General features: G+C 43.0%; 1 protein-coding gene across 1 annotated transcript in view; it reads right to left on the bottom strand.

Moving 5' to 3' along the window:
* Nucleotides 1-18,664, bottom strand: part of pacsin3.L (protein kinase C and casein kinase substrate in neurons 3 L homeolog) — a gene marked incomplete at its 5' end in the record, with an annotated part of 51,185 nt that overhangs the window by 23,666 nt on the left and 8,855 nt on the right. Inside the window, 1 exon segment of the mRNA NM_001092905.1 lies at nucleotides 220-295.

Genomic DNA, 18,664 nt, shown 5'->3' with positions numbered 1-18,664 from the left:
GTTAGGAGCAAGCACACATACACAGCCTTATACACCTGAGAGCAGGACCAAGGCGGCTTATACACAGTGTCCTTCATACAGCACATTTGTGCACTTATCTGCACTTATGGCAGACACACAGACATTACACATTGCACCCAGTACCCTTCAGCATTCACCATACTCACCAAGAGAGCACCCAGCACCCTACTGTCACCGCCTGAGTTCCAAGTTACATACCTCTTAGTCAGAAGAAAGCTCTCCGAGCGAGAGGGTGGGAGGGTGCAGGCTTGCACAGACCTGTAATATTCCAAATCTGCAGAAACACAGGGAGGGTGAGAAGTCAGTAGCAGCTGCACCCACAGGACGCAGACTCACTCTCACATGATGGCCTACTAAATAAGGAGACCCCAATTTAGCCCTGTCCATAATGACTCCTATGCCACCCCCTAGCAGTGACGCCACAGACACCCACCAAGCAGCCGTCCCTTAATGACACATAAAATAGAAGCTGCCAGGGAACAGCTCTCACAGAGGGGTTTGGTCCCTAGTCACTTATACATATTTAGTTCAACCACCCCCACTTGACGCCACTTGAACATTAATTCATGAATGTAACCCTATCAGATTTGGCATCCGTTCAAGGATATGGTAGTGAGAAAGCAAGCACTGACCTCTGAGGCAGGAGTATTTGTGCTTTAGAGATTGGCACTTTAAAGGACAACTAAAGTTTAACTAAAGAAGTATCTAGAAATGTTGTACATGATATTTTGGGCTTCTGTACCAGCCCCAGGCAACCACAGCCCTTTAGCAGTAAAGATCTGTGTCTCCAAAGATGCCCCAGTAGCTCCCCATCTTCTTTTCTGCTGATTCACTGCACATGCTCTGTGCTGCTGTCACTTACTGAGCTTAGGGACCCACTCACAATATACAGTACACATAGAATAGAAATGTCACAATATAAGGCTGATTAGTAATTAATACACATAATTACTACATGGCAGCACAGAAACCAGTGCAATTAGCATCAGAATTTAATAATCAGCAAACCTGTAGCATCAGCTTATATTACAGCCAGGGAAGCTCATTTTCTGCTGGATAATTAGTGACGAGCCCTAAGCTTAGCTTCTCAACAGCCAATCAGAGCCCACTGAGCATGTGAGTGTCACAGACACTTTCCAAGATGGTGACCCCCTGTGACAAGTTTGAAGTCCTGGATCATTGCTGCTATTGACAAGCTCAAACTTTAGCCTCGTGCAATAAGTTCATTATATAAAATATGGCATTTTTAGCCATATTCATTTTTAGGACTTAGTTCTCCTTTAACACCTGTAGCGCCTCCAGTTGTTATTGATCTAGATCTTGCACCATTGCTGACAGTTGCAGGTAAGACAGCCCATTAGATACAGAATATATACTACACATTATTCTCACTATCCCACAAGTACAGATCCCTGGCATCATCCTGGTAGAAAGGAGATTAATTCATTACATTCTGGGTTAATGTAATATATTCTGTCATAGAAAAGTGAGACTCCCATATAGCACCACTCCCTTCCATGGGACTTGGAGTGCAAACCCATGAGCTGCACCACTACAGAAATCTAATAACATGGTTACTACTACTATGAGGCACATTCAAAGGATTGGATAAGTACGGCATTATGTAAACCCCTGGGCATCCGGAAGCTGCGTCCAGCCCAGCCCTGATATTAGATCTCATGGGTGTGTATGTTGGTAAAAAGGCTTTTTTTGTGCCCTTTACAATATTCTTGCAGCTTATTGGATAAACAGTCGGTTGCGATAGCAAAAGCACATGTTGCAAAACGATGAGTGACATCACAATGGTGCACTGAGTGAGCTGGCGGAAATAGGAGATATCAGTAGAAGCAATCAGGGCTGGAGTTATGTGCTACTCGAGCTAAGAATCATATACAGGTCTGAAAATAATGCAATGGCGTTTTAGGGTTGGTCTGACATCATGAAGCAAATTTAATATCACTGGTCTTGGTCAATCTATTTTGGATGCAGAATCCCTGAGACTGGGGACTTTATTTTAGGCTGAAAGTTAAACCCACAAACATTCTGTGGTTTTCCAGATTCAGAATTTCTCATTAAAAGGACCCTTTAAAAGGACACATGCATCAAAATAGTATATATTATATATTTATGTGTATCTACAGGTATGGGATCCATTATCTGGAAACCCATTATTCAGATGAGTGACGTCACAATGGTGCAGCTGGCAGAAATAGGAGATACCAGTAGAAACAATCAGGGCTGGAGATCACCAGACGAGTGGATCTCCCCCTGATATGCCCACAATGAGGTGGGCGATATCGGGCTGATCCGATCTTGGGCCCTAGGGCCCAACATTGGATCAGAATGGAGGCGATACGTGGGACTGCACCAATGAACAGATACGGCCGCGATCTGATGGGATTTTTTATCCTGCCCAATCGACATCTGGCCAAATATCGATCGGAGGGCCCCACACACGGGCCAATAAGCTGCAGACTCGCTCTGTTGGCAACTATTATCGGCCCATATATGGGGGGCTTTAAAGGTGTGAAGATCCAAATTATGGAAAGATCTGTTATCCAGGAAACCCCAGGTCACGAGCATTCTGGATAACAGCTTCCATACCTGTATTTACGAAGTGCGGGCATGGTGCACATTGTTATGTTAAATGCTTGGTGTTGTTTTGTGATTTCCCAGAAGGCATAGTTCTGTTTCCCTACTGGTACCCCCATAAAGCTTACAGTTGGTACCCCTGAATTTGTGTAGTTACTTTGGACCCATCCCTGAATGCCTGCAGGCAGCTTTATATTGCGCGCTCCTTAACATGGGCCCCACCTGATGTGAAGAATCACTCACCGTTACTTATACGGAGTGTTGTCAGGCCATATATAGACTTCTAATGCCATTCGGCTCAACACAATGAATGTGGGGTATTCAATGCTCTTGCCGAGTGATGAATGGGTCACTGCCTGCTGTCTACTTTATGCTTCTTCCCTACCAATTACATTGGTATCTGGTATTATTTTTATCAGCTGGATAGTAAATTAGTGGCAATTTTTGGGGCTCCAGAGAAACACCAAAGAATGGTCTCTGAAGATCAGGGATGTCCAGCCAGTAGACCATGTTTTCTTGGGTTAAAGTACCTTCCAAAGAGCCTCGCAGGTATACCCTGTGGCATCCATGGGCAGGGGGTGCATGTTTAGAGGTTTCGTTACTGACCGTGGCACAGAGAGTCTGGAACAAGATGGCAGTGGACCACAACAGTACCTAGTGCTGAGGTACAATTAGAAATACAGGGGGTATCTAACTTCTCTTTAAGGACAACTTGGCTAGGAGTTCACTTTAATGGTCTTCGTCTCTTGAAGACCTACGCACTCTCAGCAAAGAACCCAAAGACTTTCTCCAAAATCTCAGGAATTTCAGTCGAAAATGACAATGTCAGCAGAGCACAATTAGATTTTCCATTGATTTACTGCTACTAGAGCTCCAGCAGACATAAATCAATGGGAAGTGAAACTGGGGCTTCACCATGCAAATTCCTACTAAAACCGGCCTGGTAGGTTCCCAGTGTGTTCATGGAACACACACTTTTAAGGATTGATATCTCCAAGATCTCATGGTCAGTCAAGCTTGAAATCTGGAAGGAATGTGGCAATAGACTATGGTTACCCTTAAAAAATAGAGAGACTACTCTAATGTCCCAACAGCAGCAGCGCATTTATTAAAAGTTCAACCGCCCATCAACGTACTAACAATATGGTAGGAAACTTGGCACGTGTATGGAGGAACGGCCGTTACCCACGCTTTGGAGTATCCCAGCTCCCTCATTAATTGGCCAGGCCTTCCAGTCCAGGATCAAGGACCTTGTTCTCCCTGGGACTTGAAAGGGAACCATTGAAGACCACCCTGCTGTGGTGCCTATTTTAAGGAGATAATGGACCATGCCCAGGGACCCATCATCCACTACCCTTACAACTGAAGAGCACGGTAACCGATCCATGGCGGGTAGGGGTATTTTGAGGAAGCTGAAGCATGGTTTTCTAGAGCTACACCACAGTGGAGCTCACATTTCTATATCAGGAACCGGGGGACCAGCGTTAGGGGCCAACAATTAAATATGAAGGATAAGTGAGGCGTTCTGTCCCATAGAATTCTCTCACTAATTCTCAAGCTATTCGTGGACAAGGTCCAAGGATTGGGCCCACTAGGACTTCCTTTGGTGGGCAAGTCCTACCCTGGTCAGGGTCACCACAAGTGGTAGGGTCTTGTCGACCAACTTCCCAGAAAGGGTGTAGCCATGCGGGTATATGGGGCCCCACTAAAAATATGTCCAAGCAGAAGAACATCTGTGACAGCCGACAAACACAACATTTAACGGCCGGAGAAATCCCGGTTTACGGCATGACTTGGGGAGCCTGACATTTTATGCCGTTCTCTCTTCAAGTGACACAAATATTTACAGAACAAAATTATTAATGTTTGTTTAAAGCTTAAGTAAACGGCACAGACAGATACATTGGCCCGGGACCTTCTACGGTTTAACAGGTAAACAGGTTCCTAATGTGTTTAGGAGCTGGAGATTGACGCGTTTTTTTGTCCATCCAGATTCCTCCATCTCTTTCCCACTACGACGCATCCCGGGATTAACAGAATTGACACAAGTGGAGGCGGCGCTTCCATACAGTTTAGCTTGTGTACAAAACATTCACTACATATATGGATAAGGAAGTTGCCATGTTGCTTGACTCATCTCAAAGGATTCTCTGGGCTGTCCATCAGCTGTTCCAGGATGTTCTCGGCTCTCCGCTATCTGCCTTGTCTGATCCCCAGAAATGATTCATCCCCTCGATGCTCAGATAGTGTTACCCCGGGTGTGTCTCGGCCTAAAGCTAATAATAAGCGAATGTACAAAATTGATTTTTTAAAAAAAAAATCTGTATATACGGAGCAGACTTCTTTGTGCTGAATGGGTCTATGCAAATCCCCATCAGACGGATGAAGCCTCAATTGTTACTCCTCCGTTGTGCGGAGTATAATAAGCCGGACAGCAGTGCGTTGTAATGGTTAATAGGCTTCTCGGCGTGGGAGGCTGAAATGTGAGTAGGTCACCCCCCCCCATCCCGTTGGTTGTTCCTCAGTGGAACTAATGGACTGGAACATCTCATTTCTGCTCTGTAAATATGTATCATTACCATTAATTACTCCAAAAGCACCATTATAATCTATAGCATTGGGCAGTTGGGAGCAATTACAAGAGGGAATAATCCAGAGCGACGGTTTTTTGGGAGCTGCACGAGGCCCTTTTTAACCCAACTGACGGCACTCCGCTCCGTTACATTCAGCAACTGGTGAAATGTGATATTCACCCAAAAAGGGGACGAAAGACTTCTACTCACCTTGTTAAATGGCGAGTAGGTTATAGAATGGTTAATTCTAAGCAACTTTTCAACTGGTCTTAATTTTATTTCAAACAGGGGTCACTGACCCCATCTAAAAGATAAATGCTCTGTAAGGCTACACATTTAGGGTAAGGGCACACAGGCAGATTCGGGGATATTAGTCGCCCAGGCGACCAATATCCTCTTCTTCTTGCGATAATCTCCCCGAACTGCCTCCCTTACCTTCCCGTCTCCAGAAGATTCCACGTGAGGCAATTTGGGGCTACTCCGGAAAGCGAAGCGCCGCGAGACGCACGCTTCTATTTCAGGAGATTAGTTGCCCAGCGACTAATCGGCTCTTCTTCGGGCGACTAAATCTCCCAAAACTAGCTTGCCAGCTAGAATGTAAATTGCTGGCGGGATGGCATTCAGAACGCTTCGTTTTCCGAAGTCGGCCGAAGTTGCCTCACGAGGAAACTTCGGAAAGCCGAAGTGATCCGAGTGCCATCCCGCTGGCGATTTAAATTCAAGTTGGCGAGAAAGCAGTTCGGGGAGATAAGTCGCCCGAAGAAGCAGCAATTTTTCGCTGGGCGACTAAACTCCCAAAATAGCAGCGTGCGTCTCTGCCCTCAGGTGGTTATTTAATAAAACTCAAATTTATCTGGTTGGGCTTTTTGGGGCAAAAACTCTGATTTTTCATGGGAAAAAAACCTCAAATTTATCGAGATTTATTGCACCCCAATGCTGCAAAAAGGCGAATCCGAAAATCCGTCATTTCAGACCTGTCGAGGTCCTGTATAAGGCAATGAGAGAAGTCTCAATCCCAATTTGAACATATCACTGGGTTTATTTTGATAATCCTAATCCCCCATCTGATTTCTACGAGTTATTTTTTTAATAAATAAGGCGAAATCAGGCATGAAAGTTTGGTTGAGCTTTTTTAACTTTAATTATGATATGAATTCGGATTTAAGTAAATAACCCCCTTATTGCCATTGCTACTTTTTATTACTCGACTTTCTAGTCAGGCCTCTTCTACTGGTTGCTAGGGTAATTTGAATCCTAGCAACCACACGGCTGAAACTGCAAACTGGAGAGCTGCTGAATAAAAATAACTCAAAACCACAAATAAAATAAAATAAAAACCAAATGCAAATTGTCTCAGAATATCCCTCTCTACATCATACGAACAGTTAATTTAAAGAAGAACAACCCCTTTAAATGCAGCACTTTTTTTCAACTGCCAGTTCTCAGCCCTGATTTTATGTGGATTTACATTATTATTTGAGTTTGATTTGCCAGACAGCAGTGTTTCTGTACCTGATTCTAAATAAGGGTTAGTGCAAAAGACTTTCATGGGTAGGAATGCACCAAACTGTGTCTCCCCCTCCCTTATTTAAGAGAGCTGGGCTAATGTTTAACCTTGCGGCTTCTGGGCAGGTCTGTGACCCACCTCTGCAAATGAGTGCGGGCCCCTGAAGCAGGGGAAGGTTACAGACTTACAGCAGCTGTGTGAAACTGTCAAACGCCTCTCACTGCCCACAGACATGTACTGGATACACCTTACATACAAACAAGATATCAGCGGCTGAAAAATTCAGAGTATCCATATAATCTCCCATATAAGGCCTTGTACAAGATCTTAAAGTTTCAACCCCTCTGGATTCCACCATACTGCCATCTTTCTACTCTCCCAGCAATCCCTCGCTGTGCCCCAGACCTGCACACAAGCAAGGGAATGCTGGGAAACCATAAGAACCAACATTCTAATAAATATTACCCCAAGCCCAGTGAGTCATTTAGCTGTCCTTAGGTTGTCCTTTAAAGTTTTACCAAGACTTCTAATATCCTTATAATTTACATTAGGGGGTACATTATCCCTTATAATACATGAGTGATACTCAGAGTTCCCTTTATAACTCAGCCTGCAGCCTTGTGCCTTTATATGGTCACAGAACAACCCCTCAGTGACTTCTGATATCCTTATCATTTACAGTAGGGGGTACATTATCCCTTATAATACATGAGTGATACTCAGAGTTCCCTGTATAACTCAGCCTGCAGCCTTGTGCCTTTATATGGTCACAGAACAACCCCTCAGTGACTTCTGATATCCTTATCATTTACAGTAGGGGGTACATTATCCCTTATAATACATGAGTGATACTCAGAGTTCCCTGTATAACTCAGCCTGCAGCCTTGTGTCTTTATATGGTCACAGAACAACCCCTCAGTGACTTCTAATATCCTTATCATTTACAGTAGGGGGTACATTATCCCTTATAATACATGAGTGATACTCAGAGTTCCCTGTATAACTCAGCCTGCAGCCTTGTGTCTTTATATGGTCACAGAACAACCCCTCAGTGACTTCTAATATCCTTATCATTTACAGTAGGGGGTACATTATCCCTTATAATACATGAGTGATACTCAGATTTCCCTGTATAACTCAGCCTGCAGCCTTGTGCCTTTATATGGTCACAGAACAACCCCTCAGTGACTTCTAATATCCTTATCATTTACAGTAGAGGGTACATTATCCCTTATAATACATGAGTGATACTCAGAGTTCCCTGTATAACTCAGCCTGCAGCCTTGTGTCTTTATATGGTCACAGAACAACCCCTCAGTGACTTCTAATATCCTTATCATTTACAGTAGAGGGTACATTATCCCTTATAATACATGAGTGATACTCAGAGTTCCCTTTATAACTCAGCCTGCAGCCTTGTGCCTTTATATGGTCACAGAACAACCCCTCAGTGACTTCTAATATCCTTATCATTTACAGTAGGGGGTACATTATCCCTTATAATACATGAGTGATACTCAGATTTCCCTGTATAACTCAGCCTGCAGCCTTGTGCCTTTATATGGTCACAGAACAACCCCTCAGTGACTTCTAATATCCTTATCATTTACAGTAGGGGGTACATCACATCATATATAACGAATATGGCTGTTGGCCTCTTCCTATTGGCTGATGATAGCAGTGACAGTCGGGCACCGCTCATGAACACTTGCATGGCCTTCTCAAGCAATCCCCGCCATAGTCAGGGTTTTTACTTCTTTGTTAAAGGGGAAGTCGAACGCAGCATGGAAGAGTGTTTAGACCCCTGCAGCAGTTGACACATCATCCAATAGCCATATGTTATTATTATTCCCGGTCTATGGTTTGTACATCAGCTCCTATGTCTCCAAATGCCAGCCCACTCATTTTACTCTATAAATCAGCTAAGGCATCATTATGTACAAGGCACAAACACTCCAACATCTCAGCCAAAAATGAGAAAGGTGAGGCACTCCGGGATTAGGTTACCAAGAGCCTTTCTATTAATACATCCACTGCTCTCAACAGCTCACGCAATACACTTAACCCTGCTAATGGGTCAGTCCCATTTTCTCAACATTCTTCCTATGGAATAACTCTCTGCATCTCCCGCACCCCAGCTTAGAGCAAACAAAAAGCACCAAGTGCATAGAGGTAATTACTATAAACAATGATGAATACAGATATAAAAAGAGAAAATTGACAACTCCCCGGTTGCTAGGGGCACTAGATACCAGACAACAGTTCCATGTCTCAATTAAAAAGGGAGAAAAAAAAAAAAAAAATACACGTGCAACTACAAATGTCTCCAAAATGGGAATTCAAGGTGAACTTCCCCTTTAAGCACCCTAGTCACGGTAAACAGGAAAAAAGAAGAAAAAAAAAAAACATTTCACAATATTTTCCAGTAAAAGCCCCAAACAACAAAGAATTCAGCCGAGACGGAATGTAGCGACACTGCAATCTCATTTACCCCTACTGAGTAATGTAATAAGAGATGCCCCAGGTCTAGTAACCAACGGCAACCATTACAAAGACCGCATTTACTGGATAACTAGTAACTAGGTTGCTATGGGTTACTAGATCTGGTGCAAACTCCTTTATTACATGACCCCACGGTTGACATGACGACTAGGACAAATGAAGCAGCAGTGTACAGGAACATTTAATTGCTCCATGGGTCCCAGAATATCCATATGTACTCATACACCCCCCATGGAAGGGGCAGTGGTATTGTCCTGCAGCCACTGGGTCAGTGTAGTGGTTCCCAGTTCCTACTGGTCCAAAAGAACCATAAAGCGCTGTATTGCTTAATAATGACTGCTCCAGTAACAGGAACCTTCTGATATTATGGGACCTTGGTCAGAAGCTTCAGCATGGGAAGGGGGTGGAAGAACAGAAATGTCAATCACTGCTGGGTCAGTAACTAGATCTCTATAATGTCAAAGTCCACAAGGTGACTGCACCGAAACTTCATTCTACCTGCTGTTAGTATTATGCAGGTTACAGGGCCAGCCTTATGCTACATACACCTGCACTTACCCCCTACTGTACATGATAAGGATATTAAGTCACTGAGGGGTTGTTCTGTGACCATATAAAGGCACAAGGCTGCAGGTTGAGTTATACAGGGAACTCTGAGTATCACTCCTGTATTATAAGGGATAATGTACCCCCTACTGTAAATGATAAGGATATTAGAAGTCACTGAGGGGTTGTTCTGTGACCATATAAAGGCACAAGGCTGCAGGCTGAGTTATACAGGGAACTCTGAGTATTACTCATGTATTATAAGGGATAATGTACCCCCCTACTGTAATTGATAAGGATATTAGAAGTCACTGAGGGTTCTGTGACATATAAAGGCACAAGGCTGCAGGCTGAGTTATACAGGGAACTCCGAGTATCACTCATGTATTATAAGGGATAATGTACCCCCTACTGTAAATGATAAGGATATTAGAAGTCAGTGAGGGGTTCTGTGACCATATAAAGGCACAAGGCTGCAGAGCTGAGTTATACAGGGAACTCGGAGTATCACTCATGTATTATAAGGGATAATGTACCCCCTACTGTAAATGATAAGGATATTAGAAGTCACTGAGGGGTTGTTCTGTGACCATATAAAGGCACAAGGCTGCAGGTTGAGTTATACAGGGAACTCTGAGTATCACTCATGTATTATAATGGATAATGTACCCCCTACTGTAAATAATAAGGCTATTAGAAATCACAAAGGAGTTCAATGTCCATCAAATGGCAAATTATGCAACTCAGAAGTGACTTTTAACATCCTTATATTTTACAACTGGGGGCCGAGGCAACATTTTTAAAAAACAACATATACAGGAACGGGATCCATTATGCGGAAACCCGTTATCCAGAAAGCTCCGAATTATGGAGAGGCCGCCTCCCACAGACTCCATTATAGTAAAATAATCCAATTTTTTAAACATTATTTCCTTTTTCTGTGTAATAATAAAACAGTCGCTTGTACTTGATCCCAACTAAGATATAATTAATCCTTATTGGAGGCAAAACCAGCTGTACAAGTTACTGTTTTATTATTACACAGAAAAAGGAAATCAAGAGTTTGAATTATTTGATTAAAATGGAGGCTATGGGAGACAGCCTTTCCTTCATACGGAGCTTTCAGGTTTCTGGATAAAGAATCCCATACCTGTATAGAAAAATACAAGTATTTTGTGCTCACTAGAAGGCTCTCTCTGTACTTTGTAAATGAAAATCTATCTACCGTGATAGATTATATAAATACAAATACCCCAGAAAGAAATATTTTTCTTTCTTCACTATAAATGAAGCTTAATAAATAATAAATTGGATGTAAATCTGGTTCAATCAGGTATGGGATCCATTATCCGGAAATCCGTTATCCAGAAAGGCCATAGACTCCTTATTATCCAAATAATCCAAATAATAATAATAATAAATAATCCAAATTTATAACAATTATTTTTTAGTTTTTTTCACTAGAAAACTCGAACTTTTATAAAACTTTAATTTTTCCGAGATTTGTTATACCACAATGCTGCAAAAAGCCCCAATCTGAAAATCCGCCATCTCAGACCTGTAGGGGTCCTGTATAAGTCAATGGGAGAGGCATCTATCCCAAATCAAAGTTATCTGGGTCTTCGATGGGTTCAATTCAAGCATTGGAATTTGGTCGTGGTTTTTAAAATAAAATAGGAGATAAATTCTGATTTTAGTAAATAACCCTCTTAAGATTTAAATGATTTTCTAGAAGACTTAGGGCAGAGACACGCTCAGATTCGGGGAGATTTAGTCGACCCGGCGATAAATCGCCTCATCTTCGGGACGACTAATCTCCCCGAAATGCCTCGCACCAGCTAGAATCAAAATCGCAGGTGGGAGCACTTAATTTTCCGAAGTCACTGAAGTTTCCTCGTTAGGCAACTTCGGAAAACGAATCACTCCAAGAGCCGACGGGAAGGCTTTTCGGGGAGATTAGTCGTCCTGAAGAAGAGGCGATTTATCGCCAGGCGACTAATGTCCCGGAATCTTAGCGTGTGTCACTACTCTTAAGGGCAGAGACACACGCTCAGATTCGGGGAGAATTAGTCGCCTGGCGATAAATCGCCTCTTCTTCTGGCGACTAATCTCCCCGAACTGCCTCCAGCCGGCTAGAATTGAAATCACCGGTGGGATCACACTTGGATCGCTTAATTTTCCGAAATTTCCTCGTGAGGCAACTTCGGAAAACGAAGCGCTCCAAGTGCAGGCAGGAAGGCTTTTCGGGGAGATTAGTCGCCTGAAGAAGAGGAGATTTATCTCCAGGCGACCCGGAATCTTAGCGTGTGTCACTACTCTTAAGGGCAGAAACACACGCTCCAATTCAGGGAGATTTAGGCAATAAATCGTCTCTTCTTCGGGCGACTGATCTCCCCCGAACTGCCTCCAGCCGGCTAGAATCTATATCGCCGGTGGGATGGCACTCGGAGCGAAGTTTCCTCGTGAGACGACTTCGGAAAATGAAGTGCACCGACTGCCATCCCGCCGGCGATTTCGATTCTAGCCGGCTGGAGGCAGTTCGGGAAGATTAGTCGCCCCTAGGAAGAGGAGATTCATTGTTGTTGAACGACTAATCTCCCCGAATCTGAGCGCGTGTCTCTGCCCTTAAGGTATAAAGATCCAAATTACAGGTCCCATACCTGTATGATCATGGGGACATAACTAAATGAAGTTCTATCCATTTGTTTGGGTTTAGAGGGGACACTGGCTGCTCCGTCAGACCTAATGGTATATTCCATTTCATTCTCTGAAGCTTCACCAATGTATTCGGCTAGAACAATGCCTCCCGGGTGTGCCCCTGATAATGATTAACCCAGTTCCTATTGTTGGGTTGCTGAGCACAGCACGTCTCTAACAGAGGAATATCATTCATCCGCATCTACAGATATTTCCCCTTCAATTGTCCACTAACCAGAGCAAGATGCCTGAGCTCAGTTACGGACTGAACTTTCCCGGGAATCTATTCTCTGTGTCGGCATTACAGGGGGCCGGTTCCTTTTCTCCTTTACAGGTGCCAAGTAATTCTATCCCCCAGAACTCAATCCAGGTGAAAGAAGGCAAAGAATGTGGGAGGAGAGTTGGGAGGGCTGCAGGCTGAATCTAATGGATCACCTTTACATTAACTTTTAGTATGTTAAAGAATGGCTAATTCTAAGCAACTTTTCAATTGGTCTTCATTTTTTTTTTTAATTCTTTATAGTTTTCGAATTGTTTGCCTTCTTCTTCTGACTCTTTCCAGCTTTCAACTGTGGGGGTCACTGACCCCATCTAAAAACAAATAGTTCTTTCAAGTGCTATTTTTGTTTTTCCAGGGGCCTCAACATTAAGGTTTTTTAATTGGGTCTTCTATACAGGTATGGAATCTATTATCCAGAATTTTCAATTGGTCTTCATTATTTTTCAACTGGGGTCACTGACCCCATCTAAAAAACAAATGCTCTGTAAGGCTACACATTTATTGTTACTGCTACTTTTTATTGCTCCTCTTTCTATTCAGGCCTCTGCTTTTCAAATTACAGTCTCTTATTCAAATAAATGCATGGTTGCTATGGTCATTTGGACCCTAGCAACCAGACGGCTGAAATTGCAAACTGGAGAGTTTTGCAAATTTTTTTTATTTGCAAAAACCACAAATAATAAAAAATGAAATTTATTTTTTTTTGCAGGTGAATATGCTGTATTCGATCGTTCGAATCGAAGTAAGATCGAATTCGATTCGAATAAGAAGAAAAAACAAAAACAACTTTGATTTTTCAAAGTCCAACAATTGACTCCACATAGGTTCTAGAAGTTCCCCCCATAAGCTAAAACAGCAATTCGCAGGTTGTAGATGGTGACGGGACTAGGTTTTAAAGAGACAGTACATGGTAAATTTCAATATTTTTTTTATTCTAATTTTTACTTCAACCCTTGATAAATCTGCCCCTAAAAGTTAATTTAAAGGGACTCCAAGTGAAACCCCCTCACATCAGATCCTAGAAGTGGGAGTGGGATGTCAGAACTGTGGGTGCCCTTGTTATAAGCACTTAGGCAGGATTTAAGGGGCCACTCACAGTATTAGAAACAACAGAGAGACTTGGCTGAGGTTCAAGAGCCGAATGTTTTGCCCTTTATTTGTGCAGGGAGACGCGGCTATGGGAAAGCCGTAAGGGCACCACAAAGCCTTCAGCTTTAAACCAGCAATAAACCACAATCTGGGGGTATTTTCTCTTTCAAGTGCTGCTGGAATTCACATACATGGCTGACTCTATTGTGCAGAACTGCAACGTCCAAACAACTGGTTCTGTGTTTCCATTTGGATCAAATACATCCCAGGCTTTTCATGTGACTGATCAACATCCCTTCCACCTCCAATTCCGCATATAAATCAAAGAACTACTGGGTGGGGGGTTCCTTTTATTCTCTATTGCTATTCCTTGGCTTAACAGCTGGGCTTTTATTAGACTGGATTTAATGGCTCATTTCCCCCTACAGATATGTAAAGGGCTACAATACTTTCATTTTTTTTCAATCATGCCTATGATAGCTTCCCTTCACTTTATTTCCCCTAACTTCTATTAAGATGTAACTGAGTCAGCTGCACAGCCATTGTCTCTCCAGCAGGCTGCCCATAATCTTTCCAATGACCTCCCACAGCCCTCCTATTGAGTTTTGATTTTATTACAGAAAAGTCACATGTTACATGTTTAGACAAAGAAGCATATGGGTGTGAGAGCATAACCAGCCTTAAAGGACATATTCCATAGAAGGGACAATTCTCTAGGTATTGTAATAATGTATGGAAAGGTTCAGGCATAGAAGCAGCAAAGTCCCTTAAGTTTGTTCATAGTCTGTACAGAGAGATCCCATAAAACTATGGCAGCATAGGTATTCCCCTGTACTAAGCACAATTCAGCAGGAACAGTCCCCTAAGTTTGTTCATAGTCTGTACAGAGAGATACCTTAAAACTATGGCAGCATAGGTATTCCCTGTACTAAGCACAATTCAGCAGGAACAGTCCCTAAGTTTGTTCATAGTCTGTACAGAGAGATACCTTAAAACTATGGCAGCATAGGTATTCCCTGTACTAAGCACAATTCAGCAGGAACAGTCCCTAAGTTTGCTCATAGTCTGTACAGAGAGATCCCATAAAACTATGGCAGCATAGGTATTCCCTGTACTAAGCACAATTCAGCAGGAACAGTCCCTAAGTTTGTTCATAGTCTGTACAGAGAGATCCCATAAAACTATGGCAGCATAGGTATTCCCTGTACTAAGCACAATTCAGCAGGAACAGTCCCCTAAGTTTGCTCATAGTCTGTACAGAGAGATCCCATAAAACTATGGCAGCATAGGTATTCCCTGTACTAAGCACAATTCAGCAGGAACAGTCCCCTAAGTTTGCTCATAGTCTGTACAGAGAGATCCCATAAAACTATGGCAGCATAGGTATCCCCTGTACTAAGCACAATTCAGCAGGAACAACCCCTAAGTTTGCTCATAGTCTGTACAGAGAGATCCCATAAAACTATGGCAGCATAGGTATTCCCCTGTACTAAGCACAATTCAGCAGGAACAACCCCTAAGTTTGCTCATAGTCTGTACAGAGAGATCCCATAAAACTATGGCAGCATAGGTATTCCCTGTACTAAGCACAATTCAGCAGGAACAGTCCCCTAAGTTTGCTCATAGTCTGTACAGAGAGATCCCATAAAACTATGGCAGCATAGGTATCCCCTGTACTAAGCACAATTCAGCAGGAACAACCCCTAAGTTTGCACATAGTCTGTACAGAGAGATCCCATAAAACTATGGCAGCATAGGTATTCCCCTGTACTAAGCACAATTCAGCAGGAACAGTCCCCTAAGTTTGCTCATAGTCTGTACAGAGAGATCCCATAAAACTATGGCAGCATAGGTATTCCCCTGTACTAAGCACAATTCAGCAGGAACAGCCCCTAAGTTTGCTCATAGTCTGTACAGAGAGATCCCATAAAACTATGGCAGCATAGGTATTCCTCTGTACTAAGCATAATTCAGCAGGAACAGTCCCCTAAGTTTGCTCATAGTCTGTACAGAGAGATCCCATAAAACTATGGCAGCATAGGTATTCCCTGTACTAAGCACAATTCAGCAGGAACAACCCCTAAGTTTGCTCAGAGTCTGTACAGAGAGATCCCATAAAACTATGGCAGCATAGGTATCCCCTGTACTAAGCACAATTCAGCAGGAACAACCCCTAAGTTTGCACATAGTCTGTACAGAGAGATCCCATAAAACTATGGCAGCATAGGTATTCCCCTGTACTAAGCACAATTCAGCAGGAACAGTCCCCTAAATTTGCTCATAGTCTGTACAGAGAGATCCCATAAAACTATGGCAGCATAGGTATTCCCTGTACTAAGCACAATTCAGCAGGAACAACCCCTAAGTTTGCTCAGAGTCTGTACAGAGAGATCCCATAAAACTATGGCAGCATAGGTATTCCCTGTACTAAGCACAATTCAGCAGGAACAACCCCTAAGTTTGCTCATAGTCTGTACAGAGAGATCCCATAAAACTATGGCAGCATAGGTATTCCCTGTACTAAGCACAATTCAGCAGGAACAGTCCCCTAAGTTTGCTCATAGTCTGTACAGAGAGATCCCATAAAACTATGGCAGCATAGGTATTCGCCTGTACTAAGCACAATTCAGCAGGAACAGTCCTTAAATTTGCTCATAGTCTGTACAGAGAGATAACATAAACCTTTGATTAACACCTAATTACCCCCAAGAAAAGTACTGGTAGCCTTTTGTTTATGGGATAGTACCACCCTGGCTCTAAAGGTGCCCATACAGTGAGAGATCCGCTCGTTTGGCGATGTCGTCAAACGAGCGGATCTCTCCCCGATATGCCCACCTTGAGGCGGGCAATATTGGGCTGATCCGATCGTGGGCCCTAGGGCCTAACGAATTGCAATGGGCGGGCGGATCGCGGGACCGCATCAACAAATAGATGCGGCCGCGATCCGACGGGATTTTTTGTCCCATCCGAGCGAGATCTGGCCTGTCGGGGGGCCCCATACACGGGCCAATAAGCTGCCAACACGGTCTGTCAGCAGCTTTTATCGGCCCGTGTATGGCCCCCTTTAGTGCCATAATAAAGTTCCATAAGAGAGTATGGAATTTAAATTGAATTTGCCTTCGTTCTGACTCAAAGGTTAAGTAAATTATCGAAGGACAAAAAAGGAGTCAACATTGTAGTTCAAAGCAGGAATTCAGGCTTGACATTGTTTGTAAGAGGCTCGACACTCATACTCTCAGGTCAACTCCAAATCATTAGCTGGAATGAAAGTAAACTAGGAGACAGGGAAGGAAAGGGATAACCTGAAACCACCACATTTCTGTGCCACCAATGTCCACTGCACCTCCTCTGTTATTGGGTAGCTCTGGAGCTCCATCCCTGAATTGTGTCAGTCAGTTACTCAACCACTTATACTATAAGCTCTATGGGGGCTGGGAACCCTTTTATTCTTTCTTCTCTCTCTCCGACACTCATTCCATAGACCTTTATGGTAAAGCAATTTATGAAACCTCAACAACCATTGAGAATTCTTGAGTAAATGGAATATCAAAGTTTTCTGTTTTCTAACCATTCTAACACTGATGCGCCATTGGTTTAAGCAGATCTCTGAAGCTTTGAGCTCCAAGAAGACACCAGCAAGAAGACTAATCAACATCTAAAAATTTCAGTTTCCAGGAAAAACCTTGATTTTGCTTTAGGATCGAGCTACACTTTTTTTCGTCTTGACCAGACCTTTGATAAACCGACGGATCTGACGCTACTATATTTTTTTTCCTATATGAATGTATAGGTTTAAATTGGAATCTTGATTGGTTCTTGATAAATGACAGCAATTCCAATGCCAAACAAAATGTTATGGTCCGGAGTACATCCAGCTTTTGGCGAGTTTTAAGGGAAATTCCAGGTCATGAGAACAAGCCAACAAAGATAACACAGGGTTTCTTAGCCTATGGGTTAGGAGCTAAAAAAGGGTCCCCAGACTCTTTATGGGAGTAGAATCGGTCCAAAACCAATTTTGGGGTTGTAAAGCAGATTTACCAATTTAATGAGCTTGAACTGACCAGCCTCAGAGGCTCAAGATCATTGACTTCTAAATAGTAATGAGGGGGTTGGTCACCGGTTGGGTGGGATAGGATTGGAATTTGGCCAACCACTGTGGGTTAGGGTTGGGTCAAACTGGGACAATCTACTTCTATGCGCAAAGGTGACTCCCCTAGTTTAGAAGCAAATTACTACTTCTAAACTAGGGGAGTCAGCTCTCCTCCAGTTAAGAGTCCCACAATTCTTCTTCACAGGTCACAGAACAAGCCAAACAGAGTGGGATTCATCATTTGAGAAGAGCTGACTCTCAGATGGTCCAAGAAGTCAGGACGGCAGATGACCATTAAACCATTAACATGTTTCAGTTACAGTATAAAGTTGCTTAGAATCCCATTTTCTTTCATTATGCGCCAATTTATTGCATATTTGGCTGGAGTTCCTCTTTGATAATTACAGAGAACATAAACGGGAACTTTATTGTTAACAATATACAAAAATACCCTGGCAACAAATTCCGGAAGAAAAACCAATGGAACCAGCGCAAACTCCAGAAAACAACCGTTACTTGGCATCTGCGAATGGAGCTATAGCCAGAAACCTCACCCCCCTCTTGCTTTGTAAAGAGGATTTGCCACCTGCTCTTAGCTGGGTCTTCTGGGTATAGAGACTGGCACCAAAATTCCCCCAAAAATTCCAAATGTCAAACTTTATTTATTTATAGGTTATTATTTAGTGGATTAGAACTATATATTCCGCATGCAAAAACTCCCATATTTACATAGAAACAGCTGTAATCAACGGCAGGAAAGGTCACCC

This window comes from Xenopus laevis, chromosome 4L (assembly GCF_017654675.1).
Source record: "Xenopus laevis strain J_2021 chromosome 4L, Xenopus_laevis_v10.1, whole genome shotgun sequence".
Taxonomy (NCBI): Eukaryota; Metazoa; Chordata; class Amphibia; order Anura; family Pipidae; genus Xenopus; species Xenopus laevis.
Note: the sequence above shows the minus strand (reverse complement) of the source record. Positions and strands in the feature narration are given on the sequence as shown.